The 14,896-nt window shown below is 43.1% G+C and overlaps 1 protein-coding gene across 4 annotated transcripts in view; it reads right to left on the bottom strand.

The window, feature by feature from the left end:
- LOC138452040 (B-cell receptor CD22-like) overlaps positions 1-14,896 on the bottom strand; it is a 926,478-nt gene that overhangs the window by 32,804 nt on the left and 878,778 nt on the right. The window lies entirely within an intron of this gene.

Here is a 14,896-nt window from a genome sequence, read left to right on the forward strand (position 1 = left end):
TGAGAAGATAACATTTAAATTTCATAATGAAAAATGCAAACTATCCAGAAATAGAAATCCCATATACTGATGGATGTTTGATTTCTACATGGAGATGTTTAAGAACTTCTTAATTTCTCTAACATCTGGACTAGTCTACAAACAAAATTCCCACAAAAGGATGACCTTAGAATATTAGAAAGTCTTGACAAATTCTAAACTCAAATAACAGGAGTTTACATTGACATACTAAGCGTTACTATTTTTTAAAGGTAAGCACAGGTACACCTATTTGATTTAAAAACTAGAGGGATTCAGAGGGCTCTTAGTGATAACACTGTGTATTCTCATTATAGTGTGTACTTCTACATGCTAGACTGAAGATTATAAGTCAGTATTATGAAAAATGTGCAGTTGATTTGGCATACGGATTAGGTTTGTAGAGCCTTTTTTTTACATGTTTGAGATTCAGAATTCAAAGGTTATTTATTGAAGTTATTACAGGATTAAGAAAATTATTAAGTGTTTATTTAAATACTTCAGTTATCTTTCCTCAAGAATTTGACTCTAAACATTAAGCTTTCAGTGTCTAAATAAAAGGTGGCAATAAAGATCTTCACTTAAGCTATGCTGGCCATAGACAAGAATGAAAACTACATCTTAATACATAAAATGTGTATTTAATAAGACTGTTAATTGAAAGCGCCAAACGAAGACCCATAACAAGGTTGCACATGGATGGAAAGTCAATCAAATCCAATGGAGTCCAAAGAATTTGTAATCCAACGTGTACAAAGGATTCTTCATGTGAGCGAAAAAAGACAGAAAAAGCACTGTGCAGCCAAAATGTGTTTCAACCCCAAGCTGGGTCTTTTTCAAGACTGATGACATGTCAAAAAGTTAGGTAAACAATTACACCCAAAACTAGTAACGAATGAACATAGTAACCGGTGGAAGAACCACATGAAGAAAACAAGCAAAATTAATTGCAAAATAAATAAGACAATGTTGCACATGGGGTATAACATAAGAAACAAACAAACCCAAAATAAAAAAGGGGAAGAAACAGGGGCCGGGGGGGGGGGAGCATTATGAACAATCAAAATACATAAGGGAGTGAAAAAATAAAAATAAATAAAAACAATGTTAGTCATGGACAACAAACAAAACAGACTGTTCCACAATATTAACTACATTGTTCCTCTTAGTTTAGGTATATGAAAAAAGAGGGAACACCTCTAGAGGAGGCAAGTGAGGACCATAAATGTTTCCGAGTAAAACTGAACCCATTGATCATGCCTCTTAATTGAATGGATGACCTGTAAATGTGATTTGGCAAATTATTGTGCACAAGTTATGCGGGATCCAAGTCAGTTAAGTAACAGCTGTGTATCCCCCTATGGTAGATGGTAAATAAACTAATTGGACATCTTACCAAAGCATAAATCACAGACTGAAAAAAAAATATCATTGCTTGTTGCCCTTTTAATGCATATAAATTAGTGTCAATACTGGAAAGGAATACTAAAAAATGACTGAGGTCGGTAGGTTGAGATTGAAAAACTAACTGGAGTTAATTGAAAAAAGCGGTTATGAATACAATTGCACGCAATATTGCAAACCCAATTAATGGTGTCTAGTTGAGGAATATATGCGTTAAGGACCAAAACCGGTAGTGTGGCTGAAATGAATCCGTGGAGAATAAAAAGGAATGAAAAAAAGCACTTGCGAGCCTTGGAGAGAAGGCATGTGAATGAGAAAAGAAGCAGAGGAACAAGATTAGGATCAGTACGTGTGAGCAATTGGTTGAAGACATGGAAGTAGCGTGATAAAAAATAACATGATTCCTCCAGATTTTACCTATTCCTGGTGTCGAGTGTGGTGTTGGGCAGGGTGGAGGGAGCACAGATACTAACATGCACATTATCTGACCATGCCCCAATTACCCTCTCTGTGGAGCTGGGAACACCTATCCCGACATTCAGCACATGGCGCTTCAAATCCGCTGCCCTTAGGGACATTGTATTCAAGTCTGAAATTTGTGCTGATATTGAATCCTTTTTTTAGCACAATTCCCCCAGGCCACTTCTCTCAGCGTCCGGTGGGATGCCTTCAAAGCATACATCAGGGGGATGTCCATAGAGTAGCAGTAGTGTTAAAAACAATAAGAGCCGCCCTTAGTTGCTTGGAAACCAAATAACGCGAGTTGGAACAGGAATGTACATCAGCGGCTGACCCTGCTAAACTTGCTTTAATTAGCGAAGAACTCCAGACATTCAACTCACACGCCACCAGAGAGGTCCAGTATTTTAGCCACCCACAGGCTCTTTGGAAATACGGGGAAGGGGATAGACCCGGGAAAACATTAGCTACTCTAATGAGGGGGTAATGGGGTCAGACCCAGATCACCTCAATTAAGGATGACCAAGGCATTACACAGTGGTTGGACCAGCAGATACTGGATATATTCACTGAATTCTATACTACCCTATATTTCCAACCCCCTGAACATACCGAACAACATATGCAAGACTTCCTTGATCAAATACCCACAACGTGGGTCTCCTCCTCGACTAGAGACCAGCTGGACTCCCCAATCATCCTGGATGAGATTGTCAGAGCCATCTCAGACCTGCCTAAAGGTAAAGCGCCAGGTCCTGATGGGCTAATGGCCGAATTGTACCAGGAACACATAACCATACTAGCCCCCAAATTAATGGAAGTCTGGGATGAATTGATCTGCATGTCTGTCCCACCCCTCCCCCCATCCCTGCGTGAAGCCGTTATTACGGTGTTGCTCAAGCCTGGCAAACCCAGCGATGAATGTGGATCATATAGGGCCCGCGCCCTCATGAACCTAGACACCAAGATCTTCGCCAAGGTGATAGCGAACCGTTTTTTCCCAAACATGACACATCTGGTCCACAAAGATCAAGCAGACTTTGTACCGGGGAGGTCCATTTCTCATAGCATCAGGCAGCTATTCAATGTGATGGCCCGGACCAGCCAGGATGCGCGCGCTGTTGCGGTCACACTCGACGCTCAGAAAGCGCTTTATATGGTATCACGGAAGTATATGTGGCTGAAGACAATGGGCATTTGCCGCAACAGGCTTGGTTACATCAAACTATTATACACCTCCCCGGTGGCTAGGGTTTGTGTTAACTCTCTGACATCCACTCTGTTCACACTCTTCAGGGGCACCCAACAGGGATGCCCATTCTCCCTGATCCTTTTTGTTCTAGCGATAGAGCCTATAGTGGATTACACCAGAGCATGCCATTCCCATAAGGGGATAAGGCTAAAAGACACCCCGGAAATCATATCCCTGTATGCAGATGATGTACTCCTATACATTAGGGACCCGGCCACCCATCTTGACCCCATTCTACATGACATCACACACATAGGCACCCTTTAGGGATTCACAATTAATTATTCCAAATCTAAGGTCCTTCCGCTTACTAGCTCTACTCAATGACCTGTCATTGAATACCCCCTCCGCTGGCCTCCTGGCTGAATCAAATATCTGCGAGTCCAGGTGTCGTTGAATAGGACCACCTTGCTCACAGACAACTATTTGGCAGCAGCACAGATCGCCAAATCGAAAATGGTGCGATGGCATCCTCTCCCACTGTCATTTGCCGGGAGACTCTCTCTCATCAAGATGGTTCTACTTCCCAAACTGTTATACATTTTCATTAACATACCCATATGGTCCGGGGGGAAATACTTTACGTGCCTACATAAATCATGTGCACAGTTTTTGTGGCACTCCGGTGCGGTCCACAAGAAATGGGCCGATATGAGACTCCCATATGAGAAGGGGAGCTTTACTGCCCCAGACCTAAGATCTTATTGGACTGCGGCACAGGCCAAGTATGCCACTCACTGGTACTCCAGCTCCACGGCCCACCCGCACGTCAAGCTAGAGATCCTTGCAGCAACTGGTGTTAACATAATGTCCCTCATTATGCACCAACACTACGCACCCAACTCCCCCATCGATCCAATTGGAACCACCATACGTGCCTGGAATCGACTGCTATACCCAACAGCGGAATCCCCTCCATACTATAAATGGCTCCCTGTGTGGGCCTTCCTGGGGCTGGAGTCTACACATGACACTGCTCTCGCTCGACACTGGGGGACACTAGGCTACCAGGCACTGACAGACTTCTACCCTGATGGCAGGTTTATCGACCCACAAACATGGAAGCCAGGTCACCGTGGCTCCGCGCTAGAGACCCTGCAATACTATAGACTCTGGCAGTATTCCACACCACATGGCCCACTTTCCCTAATGAACCCCCCGACACGGCGATAGCATATATTGCCAACTCAGGCGGTGCCCGCAGTGTTGTTTCCTCTCTATATAAGATACTACTAGAGGGCGCCCCAAACCAGGTGTCCATAGCAGGCAACGAATGGGTAGAAGAACTGGGTTTTGAGATCTCTGACCAACTGTGGGGGAAAATGTGTCTGCATACAAAAAAAAAAGTGTCTCTCAACTTCTGCTACCGAGCCATGCAATACAAACTACTGAATAGGCTTTACTATACCCCTCTCAGGATTTCTAAGTTTGCCCACTCTGCCACACATTCCTGTCCCCGCTGCAAGGTGGAGAAACCTGATCATTTGCATATGTTCTGGAATTGGGGAATTTTTGGGGAAGTATCCTAGAAACACTTGCTGAGGTAATTGACACTGCAATTGACCCTGACCCACTGGGGATATTGTTTGGAGTGTGGAAAACCAATAATGTTTAACACATGGCTACATTTCTCAACATAAGCTGCATAGTGGCCAAAAAATGTACACTTCAAAGCTGGAAGAGCTCCTCTCCCCCGATGTTTCAGAAGTGGCTAAACTTGTTCACATGGTCTCGTAATTGTGAAGAAGAATACAACACTATGCTCCCTGCTAACTCCCGCCCCAAGAACATATGGACGGCATTCAACAGCTACCTCAACAATAAAGAGGTGTGAACATCTGAGAGTGGCTCATCTCCAGCCCCATTGGGAAATACCTGATCGCCATGGAACACTGTGCTTTATTAATTCCCCATGTGTTGTGCCTTTGCCTTTGTGGTTACTGCAATATTGCTCATGTATATATTGCTGCACCGTTCACTTTAACATGCGCATTTGTTGTAAGCGTCTGCCACCAAAAATAAAAGTAAAAAAAATATTAATAATAATAACATGAAAAAGAAAGAAGGGTATCAAAGCAAGGACCAGGGAAGGGCCATCCGAGTTTAAAGCGAGTCCTGTCCTGCCTGAATAGGGGTTCCATGTAATAAAGTTGCTGCAAAAATTGACGTTTTAAAGAAAACTCAGCAAAAAGGCTGTGGTTGGGCCCCCGCAATCCATGTAATGGATGTGGGGGATATCCCACAACCCTCAGACCCATTATACCACACAAAGGTAGTGGGGACACCCCCGGAACCTTGCTCCCCTTCTGTGTTATAATGCAAACACTTTTACTGGGTCACACCACAGCCTTTTTGCTGCGATTTCTTTTTTCTAAAACTGCCATTTTTCGGTGACCATATTACTGGATACCCTGAATAGGTAGAATGATGAGTTGCTATAATGAGGAAGAGACCAACAAACAAGTATAAACTGATGGGAGATCGAATTAGTCAGGTAGAGATCCAGACCAACCTAGAGAGATTAAACGTACCATTATTTGAAAAAATAGATTTATGACAGCCACCATGCGCATCCGATTTCACATCCGCAATGTAATGAATCTGAGTGTATGTAGCTGGAGTGGATCTTGTGATCAGTGTCACACTCAGTAGGGATGTTACCGAAAAGTAAATGGAGAACGAACGAGTGAGGACAGCATGGCTAAATTGGTGTACTCCAGTCAGCCATTTTGAAATTATTTGACCCGGTGAACTATGTGGACGTACTTGATGTATAGACGATTGATGGAAATAAGGATGGACCAAAAAGATAGAGGTTTCTACATTGATTAAATTAAAACACCCAATGATATTATGGCAATAGGATTGTTAATAATAACAAAGTGAAAGTGAAAAGCTGAAACAAAAATTCATGGTTATCATGAAATATGTGTTACTGGATCTGCCATCTAGTGACAATTTGAACCAAACAAGAACCTACAATTAGGTTAGGAGATGCAATGTGGACAGGAAAATGTATTAAAGTTGTAACAGCAACAATGGTCCACAGATGTATAAATTAAAATGAAAAAACAAATGAGGAATGCTAAAAGAAAGGTTTGCTTGTCCCTTGAATTGCTGAGTTATAATGCACAAAACCCTTTAATGTTTCTAAAATTCTGAGGAATGACTGGTGGAATTTCTGGATGCACCAGTCCATGTCCATGTGGTCCGATAATTAATGGAGTATGGAAAATTAAAAAGAACAACGCATGTTGATGTGTCCCAATGTTTAGGGCAGGATGGCAAATCAGTGGGTGATTAGAACAACTCCAATAGAATTATGTATGTTCACTTGAACCCCAATCATGTGGACGGGGCAGTGACAACCAAAAAAACATATCTTGATCATTGTGTCCGACATCAAAGAGCTAAAGTTAACGAAGTGGGGGAGATATTACAAGTCACAAAAAGCATTATACTCGTGGTCTGTATTGAGTCTGAGCATCAGTTCTCTATTGGCAGATTAGCATTGTGGACAGAAATGTCAGTAATTCCATGAGGCAAAATTACCGTTTCTGCTTAACGAGAAGTCATCATTACGCGAACAGCAAGTTCAGCGGCGTCATCTTTAAAAACTCCACCCACTTAAAATCACCACTAAGCAAGTGCCATAACACAAGAAAATCATGTCACGAGTGAAGGGCAAGTTACCTAAAAAGCCCCTAAACACAGGCAAAATCCACAGAGGAGGAGCTCAGTGTATTTGCAGATCAGGTGGTGGCCCATGCAGATGAGTTGTATGGGTCACAACACAGTCAGATGTCCCAGCATCATAAGAACGCCATTTGGGCATAAATCTGGGACAAGGTGGTGGGCATAGACCACGTCCCATGGGACTGTGAGGACATGCCCAAGAGGTTGTACAACATTAAAGTCCGGATTTGCAAACTCATCTCCAACATTGTTGAGATACAGCAGCCACCCGTGGAGGAACTGTTTCCCCACTGCAGAGGACACCCTGGAAGGAGATGGTGAGCAGCACCCTAGACGTTGTCTGGCTGCACACACACTGCTGCACGTTATTCTGTATTGCTGTTATATTCACCTGAGAAGCTGCCACATTGGGATCTAAACTTCCCATCAGCGCTGTAATTCTTCCCATCTTTTGTTCGTCATTTGGTGCATGAGCGCCAGCGCGTGATCGGCAAGCTAGTCTGTGCTGGTACTTAATGTCCCCATACTGTCCTAATCTTGCTATCTAGAGGTTGTCTGGCTGCATACAAACTGCTTCACGTTATTCCACAGTGTTTGTTTTTATAGATCTATTTTATATCATCTGGCTCATCAGAGGCAAGCCAGTCTGTGCTGGGCCGTGCGCGTAGTGCGGTGTTTGCTGGCAGAGGCCGATTGCAGGATTTAGTTCTGATTTCATGAACTTTGGTAGGTTTGTATGTTTATACTTACATTTGTATCACCCTCATTGGCTATTTTCTTCTATTTTATGGCCCTGTATTATCCTGGAGATGTGCTCCGCTCCCTCAATATTCCCAAGCACGGCACATTGACACTACATGCACTAAACAAGATTCAAGCTTTAAACATTAGTGGACTTCATCCAGGCAACATTCTACTTCCAAGCATTCTTTGAAATCCAGGCTAATCAATGCTCGATCTGCAGTAAAACATACTGTAGCCATCCACTATACTATCATCACTAGCGGGTTAGATTTACTCTTTGTGACCAAATGATGGTTTACATCCACAGCCTATTTTATTTAATGAATTTCAAATTAAGTGGCACAATAATGAACTTCAAAAGGGTTGTGGTGTGGCAATAATTGGTAAAACCCATCTGGATTTAGCTAATGTTAATTTTCTATCTTGGTATTTTTTATTTATTTTATTTATTGTATTTGTTGGTAACACCCAGACCCGAGGTATCACAGCACTAAAGTACAGAGTTAGCAGAACATAAAGTTACAGGTATGATAGCAAGATAGTGGGTACATTGTATCAGAGATCAAGTGGCAGTTACATGGTAGTTAAGGCATGCAATTATAGATATTTGTTGAATAAAAAGGTTTTTGCTTTCTTGCGGAAGATTGCGTAGGTAGGTTAATCTTATATGTGCAAAGGCTAGGCGTTCCAGAGTGTGGGAGCGATGGTGGTGAAACAGGAGCCGCCGGCTCTTTGTCTGGTAAATCTGGGCAGAAGTGGTGGATGAACAGAGGTTGTGCAGGTTGTGTTTCTTAGTGATACGGCTTGTGAGATAGGAGGGTGCAGTGTTATGTAAAGAGCGATGGGTGACGGCGGTTTGAACTCAATGCAGGCTTTGATGGGAAGCCAATGGGCCTCCCGTCTGATGTGGGAGATGTGGTTGGCGCGTCTCAAGCCCCAGACTATTTCAAACTCCCAGGTCTTAGCCTGCACCTCCATATTTCCTCCAACACGTCATGTCACCTCATGTTGTGCCTGAGGACCCCTGGTTCTGCCAATGTCTTCCTGAAAGCTCTAGATGCCTACCTAGGACTAGAAGCAGTATCTTACCCCAATATTATTATCTGTGATGATTTTAATATCTGGTGCAACAGGCCGGATAACTAAGACTGCACCCATTTTAAAGATGTACTCCAGTCACAAGATTTTGTCTGAGGCAGTGACCCATGTGGGTGGTCAATGCCTGGATATTGGGGCCTCTCAGGGGTTTCAACTTTCGTGCTACAATGTCACACGAGTTACTTGGTCAGACCACTTTGCGGTCAGCTTTTCCATACTTGCTGATTACATTCGTCATAGGATTAACCCACAAATATCCATTCAACTCTCACGTCATAAAAGAGATCTTGACCAGATTACTAGTGATGACCTACTGGGTGAATTGATTTTCATGCCTTTGGATTTTAACTGTGTCGAGAGGTTTCAGAAGTATATCACCAGGCTTACCACAAATTGCAATTTTATTGCCCCGTTGAAAGTCCAAAAATGTACAGAGTTCACAAGAATCAATGGTATAATGATTCTTTAAAAAGTCTTAAAGAGACGTTATCGCAGGTGCAAAAAAATACAACGCTCGGATCACAAAATACTAATGACCAGATAATGGCCAAATGTGCACTAAAAGCCTATGAAAAGAGTACATTTTGGCCAAATCTCAAAGTCTCCAAAGACACATAGATCTTGCCAAAAAACAATTGAGGGCACTGTTTGATGTTATTCAAAACTTTTCCCAGCATACCTAGACCGTATCTAGCCTTACTTTGTCTGACAACCTTGCAAATGAGTTTAACAACTTTTTCATTGATGAAATAAACATGAATAGATACAACTATGATCCTTCCATTGTTTATACCTTGGTATTTAGCTCGAAAGATCCCTCCACGACAGGGCATGACTATCCTAGCTTTCTTTTTCACCTGTTGATTTAGATACTATTACTAACCTGATCAGCAAGCTCAAACTACTATGATGAGCTATGACCCTATCCCGGCTTATCTAGCCAAGATACATGTTTCGGCTTTAAGCAGCATTGGTTCAGTCCTTTGTGAATGCCTCTCTGGTTTAGAGTTATGTTCCCTTAGCATTAAAGTAATAATGTATTACCCCCATTTTGAAGAAACTATCCCTTTCGCATACACAGCTGGCTAACTATCATCCTACAGCAGGTCTTTTTATAGCCAGACAAAATATTGGAACATGTTGTCACCACACAGCTTCAAATTTTCCTCGAAACACATTATATTCTTGATACCTTTCAATCGGGATTCCGACCAAGTCACGGTACTGAATCAAAGCTTGTAACTGTCTGGGACGATCTACTAAAAGCTACCGATCTATTGACGAGGGTGAGGTCAGCATCCTTGTCATGTTAGACATATCGGTAGCATTCGACATGGTTGACTTTGACATTCTCGTCCCTAGATTGTCATTGGTCGCCTCTGTGTTGAATGATGCATTAAAATGGTTTCACTCCTTTCTAGTTGATCGTACCCAGCAGGTCAAACTTGGTGCCTTTGTTTCAGATTGACTACCTGTTCAATGTGGGGTGCCTCAAGGCTCTTGCCTCTCCCCACTATTATTTAACATTTATATTCACCCACTTCAGAGCATCTTTTCTCACTACCAACTTCATTTTCTTTCTTACGCAGAGGACACCATGGGTGTCTGGCATAATCAACTAGTTGAATCCATCACTCATGTCTTAGACTGTGCCAATCACATAAAAACTTGGATGCTCAAAAATAAACTTCAACTGAATCATACAAAGACCAAAGTGATCGTCTTCGGATCTACGAAAAATGTAGCCAACTTTCTGCAACTCATCCCATGTCAAGATCTTTTTGGGGCGGTGCATTTGGCAATCTGAATTAAATTGCAATATTCATGTCAACCAAGTTGTTAAAGCTGTTTTTTTCAACTGAAACTGTATTTGTTGTCACTAATTGCAATTGAAAATCGTCCTATGGTAGTCACTGCACTTGCCAACTCAATGCTAGACTATTGTAATCACTAAATACCAACTGCAGTGACTACAGGTTGTCCAAATCTCAGCAGTTAGACTCATTTTTTCCTTACCTAGAAAGTCCTCCATTTCTCATTATCCTCAGAGCCTTCACTGGCTACCGGTACAACAGAGGAAACTGATTAGGAAATTAAAGTTCTCTGCTTGGTATTCAAGGGGATCCATGGCCTTGCCCCATGCTACCTAACTGTCAATGTCAGGCAATATTGCCCTATTCAGTCCCTCTGCTCATCGGAACAAGGCCTGCCGTCAGTCCCCTCATTCAGATCTACCTTATGGGGTGACAGACTATTTTCATTCATGGGTCTTCGGCTCTGGAACTCGCTTCCTCATGACTTGCATAACTCTGCCTCATTAACTATTTTCCGGAAAGAACTATTTTCAGGAAAAAGCTGAAAACATATCTCTTTGCTTAGTCGTTCAATAGGTCTATCAAACTGATGGTTTCACCTGCGCCCAGATGCAGTTTCTGCTTGGTTCACTCAGGATCTGCTCTTTACACATATTCAAATCAAATATTCTAATCAAATCCTCCATATGGTGGACCTGGAGGCTGTGGCAACAGAAGAGAACATAGCCAGCAGCCAGGATGACACCATTGAGTAAATAAGTGAATCATGAGCCCATTACATAACACCACCAATATTATGTCAACATACACATACTTCCAGTCACCCAGCAGAGATATACCCAGACAATGGACAAGCAATCAATGTAAAACCTCAGGACAGTACATGAGGAGCCATGCAAGGTGTAAACCCCCTATGAAAATCACCAGGGAGATGGAGGAGGCCCTGATGTAGGACACATACATACGATCAAGAATATACTTCCATTCCTATCCTTCTCTCACAAAACACTTGCCATCATTTTCCTCCTCATATCAAGAATAGACCACACCAAAAGCATCTACTTAGGAATGGCAGACTACCAGAAGTGAAGGCTAGCATGGATACAGAACACAGCTGCAAGACTGCTCCTTAAACTCTCGAGAAGAGACTGCATCACACCAGCACTAAGAACGCTGCATTGGCTGCCAGTCAAAAAGCAAATCTTCTTCAAAACACTGTCCATAATAAACAGAGTGATCCACGGCCAAGGAGCGGAATTCATACAGGAAACACTCAAGATCTACAAATCAGCATGAACAGTAAGATCCAGCAACGACATCTTCCAAAAACCAAAACAATACTCAAAACAAACATTTGACCGGTCAGCGTTCTCCTGCATAGCAGCAAAACACCAGAACTCACTCCCAAAGGAAATACGAATGACAGAGGATAACATCAACTTCAGGAAACTGCTAAAAACATGGCTCTTAACAATCCAAACTAAGAACACCCCGAGTGACAAACTCGACCCACTACAAAACAAGAGCAATCAATGAGAATAAAACTGCTGTAAAGATATGCCTTGCTGCAGACAAACTCATTGAGTGAACAATGTACTGAGCCTAGGTGTGTATGAGGGCAGCCCATGTTTTGGATCCAGATGTGTTAGAGGGTGTATAATGTTGAATTTGGATATGGCTTATGATGATCAATGTGGTGGGATTCAATACAACTCAAAGATAAACCTTTGTCTGGAGTCTAAATGTAATCCCAAAGGGTCGAGGTAATGAATTTGGGTGTACCCCAGGAGTAGCGAATACCTGGACCTGTTTGAGTGCAAGGGGGACACAACAGTCCTTGAACCAACTAACAACTCTCAATTATTCTGCGTATTCGTCCTGAACACAAGCACTATTTAAAATGTACCTCTGCTGCAACAAAACATACAACCATCATGCACCACAACAAACCAAACACACCACACAACACCAAACAAGAAACAAACCAAACACTCAAACTAGACACACACCAAGCATGGTACATCAACCTCCAAATTCCACAAACCAGCAAACAGCAGGCGGTTTCTGAACTGAAGCTACCACAAGGTCTTGCACCCTTCCCTCTCTACTCAATAAGAACTCCTCCCTTACCCTCCACCCAGCCTTCGTTTCCAGGTTCACCAGGGCATCAGGAGAGCATGCAGGTGTGGCAATGCATGGTACTGGAGCCCATAACATAACATTGCACTGAATCTTACAGTTACCCTTTGTCTTGAACACTGCTGCGTATACAGTTGGCCATTTGTGTTGAACCTCACTGTGTTTTCCAGTTAGAAATTGTATTGAATCGTGCTGCGCTTTCCACTTAGCCATTGTGTTGAACCTTACTACACATCCCAACTAGCAATTGTTGAACCTTGCTGAGCTTTCCAGTTAGCCATTGTGTTGAAACTTGCTGCTCAATTATAACCCTGCCGCTTCTACATTAGCACCACTATATTATAAAAGTGTGCAGACAACCTGCTACACCTCTTAGATAGCCCGAAAGATTTATTCAGAGCCATCTATGTCCAGCTATTGACTGTATTTTGGGGTGTGAGGTGTGTTGGACTTGGATGGATTTTCAGGGATAGGACATGTGTTGCAAATAGTTGTATTTTTGGGATGAGAAACGTGTCACACCTAGATGGGCTGTTGTGGGTAGGAAATGTGTCCGCCTTAGCAGTATTTAGCAGGTAGGAAAGGTGCACTTAGATGGATATTTGGGGTAGGAAATGTGTCGTACTTTGCTTTATTTTGGGGGCAGGAAATGTGCTGAACTTAGATGGATTGTTCCTTTCCTCTCCTTCCCCCAGATGCTCACTGTATCTAGAGCTCTAGTTCTCTCGAGGCTTGACTACTGTAACAGACTCCTTTTAAATCTGCCTGCCTCTACACTCCATCCTCTGCAACTCACCCAGAACAGGACCGCAAGATTTGACCTTGGCCTCAAGCCCAGGGATCGTATCTCTCCAGCACTGAAATCTCTCCATTGGCTCCCAGTGGCTACAAGGATCAAGTTCAAGACCCTTTGCATTGTCCACACGGCCTACTGGGGCCTGGGACCAACATATCTTCAGCTTTCTCTTCTGAAGTATCATACTCAAGCACCATGCTCCTCCACTTCCAACTCCTTGAGGGTCAGTCACTTTTTCAAGCAACAAGTTGGGGGCAGATCACTCTCTTCGGCTGGCGCCTCCCTTTGGAATAGCCTCCCTGCCTCTCTGAAACTTGAGCACGACCATCTCCGGTTCTGGAAACGGCTCAAGGCTTTCCTCTTTGCCTCTGCCTTGTTTCTTCTGCTACCTTGCTGATCTCCTGTCTGATACCACACTCAGGCCCTCTGAAACCACAGGCCCAGGTTCCTGCCCTTGCAGTTGCACAACCGCACTGACCCCCTGGCAACCCTGTACTTGATGCTGTATCTGCAAACCCCCATACCTGCACTTATATAGAACCTGTTTTCTGCACTTAACTCTTGCACTGTCACCTGCTGCCACACATCTTGTTTTTCATTGTCTAATCCTATGTCTTGCACTTGCTCCCCCTCCCCTGGCACTTCACTCCTTCCCTCTACCCTGCACTTGCGCGATCTCAATGTCACTTGGCCTAGTAAGATCGTTGTCTTGTTCCCTCTTGTTCCCCTCCCTCGCCTCATTGCGCCTTGAAGCACTTGTGTATATGTGCCATATAAATAAAATATATCATATCAAAGTGTTGCACTAAACTGTATTCTGGGGTAGGAAATGTGTTGCACTTAACTAACAGTTCTAAAAACTCAATATTCTGCATATTCACTCAAACTCGTAACTAAACACAAGCCTACCTCTACTGCACCGCAAACTACACACACCTCACAACAACCAACATGAAACCAAACACGTGTACACAAAGCACAAATGCACAATCCTACCTCAACACCACATGACGGCTACCAACCTAAAATGTACCAATGCTCAGTGACCGGTTTTCTCCGAACTGAAGCTGCCATCAGCACATCAAAGCTCTCTTGCTCTTCTTCTTCTCTAGCCCACTAACAAACCCCTTACCCCTCCTTCCACTGCAGATCCGCCAGAGCACCAAGAGACCATGCAAGTGGTAGCAGTGCTAGATACAAGACCAGATAACATAACTACAATGGACCAGCAAGTATCATGGAGAGTCACTCAATCACGTTACATAACCAACACTTCTTGCCAGCATACCAAGCACTGTGTACAGACGTATCATCCAATTATCTGCCACATGCGGAACATATCACTAAATCAGCACCTCTAGATGTGTGGCTCAAATTGACAAAGAGCAGCACGGCCTTCATGAAGATTGTGTCCCAACTAATGTCGCACTCAAACCACCATAGCTAGTAGGGTGCCTATCAGCTGACTGTATAACA

This window comes from Ambystoma mexicanum, chromosome 1p, assembly GCF_040938575.1.
Source record: "Ambystoma mexicanum isolate Mex_15411 chromosome 1p, UKY_AmexF1_1, whole genome shotgun sequence".
Classification (NCBI taxonomy): domain Eukaryota; kingdom Metazoa; phylum Chordata; class Amphibia; order Caudata; family Ambystomatidae; genus Ambystoma; species Ambystoma mexicanum.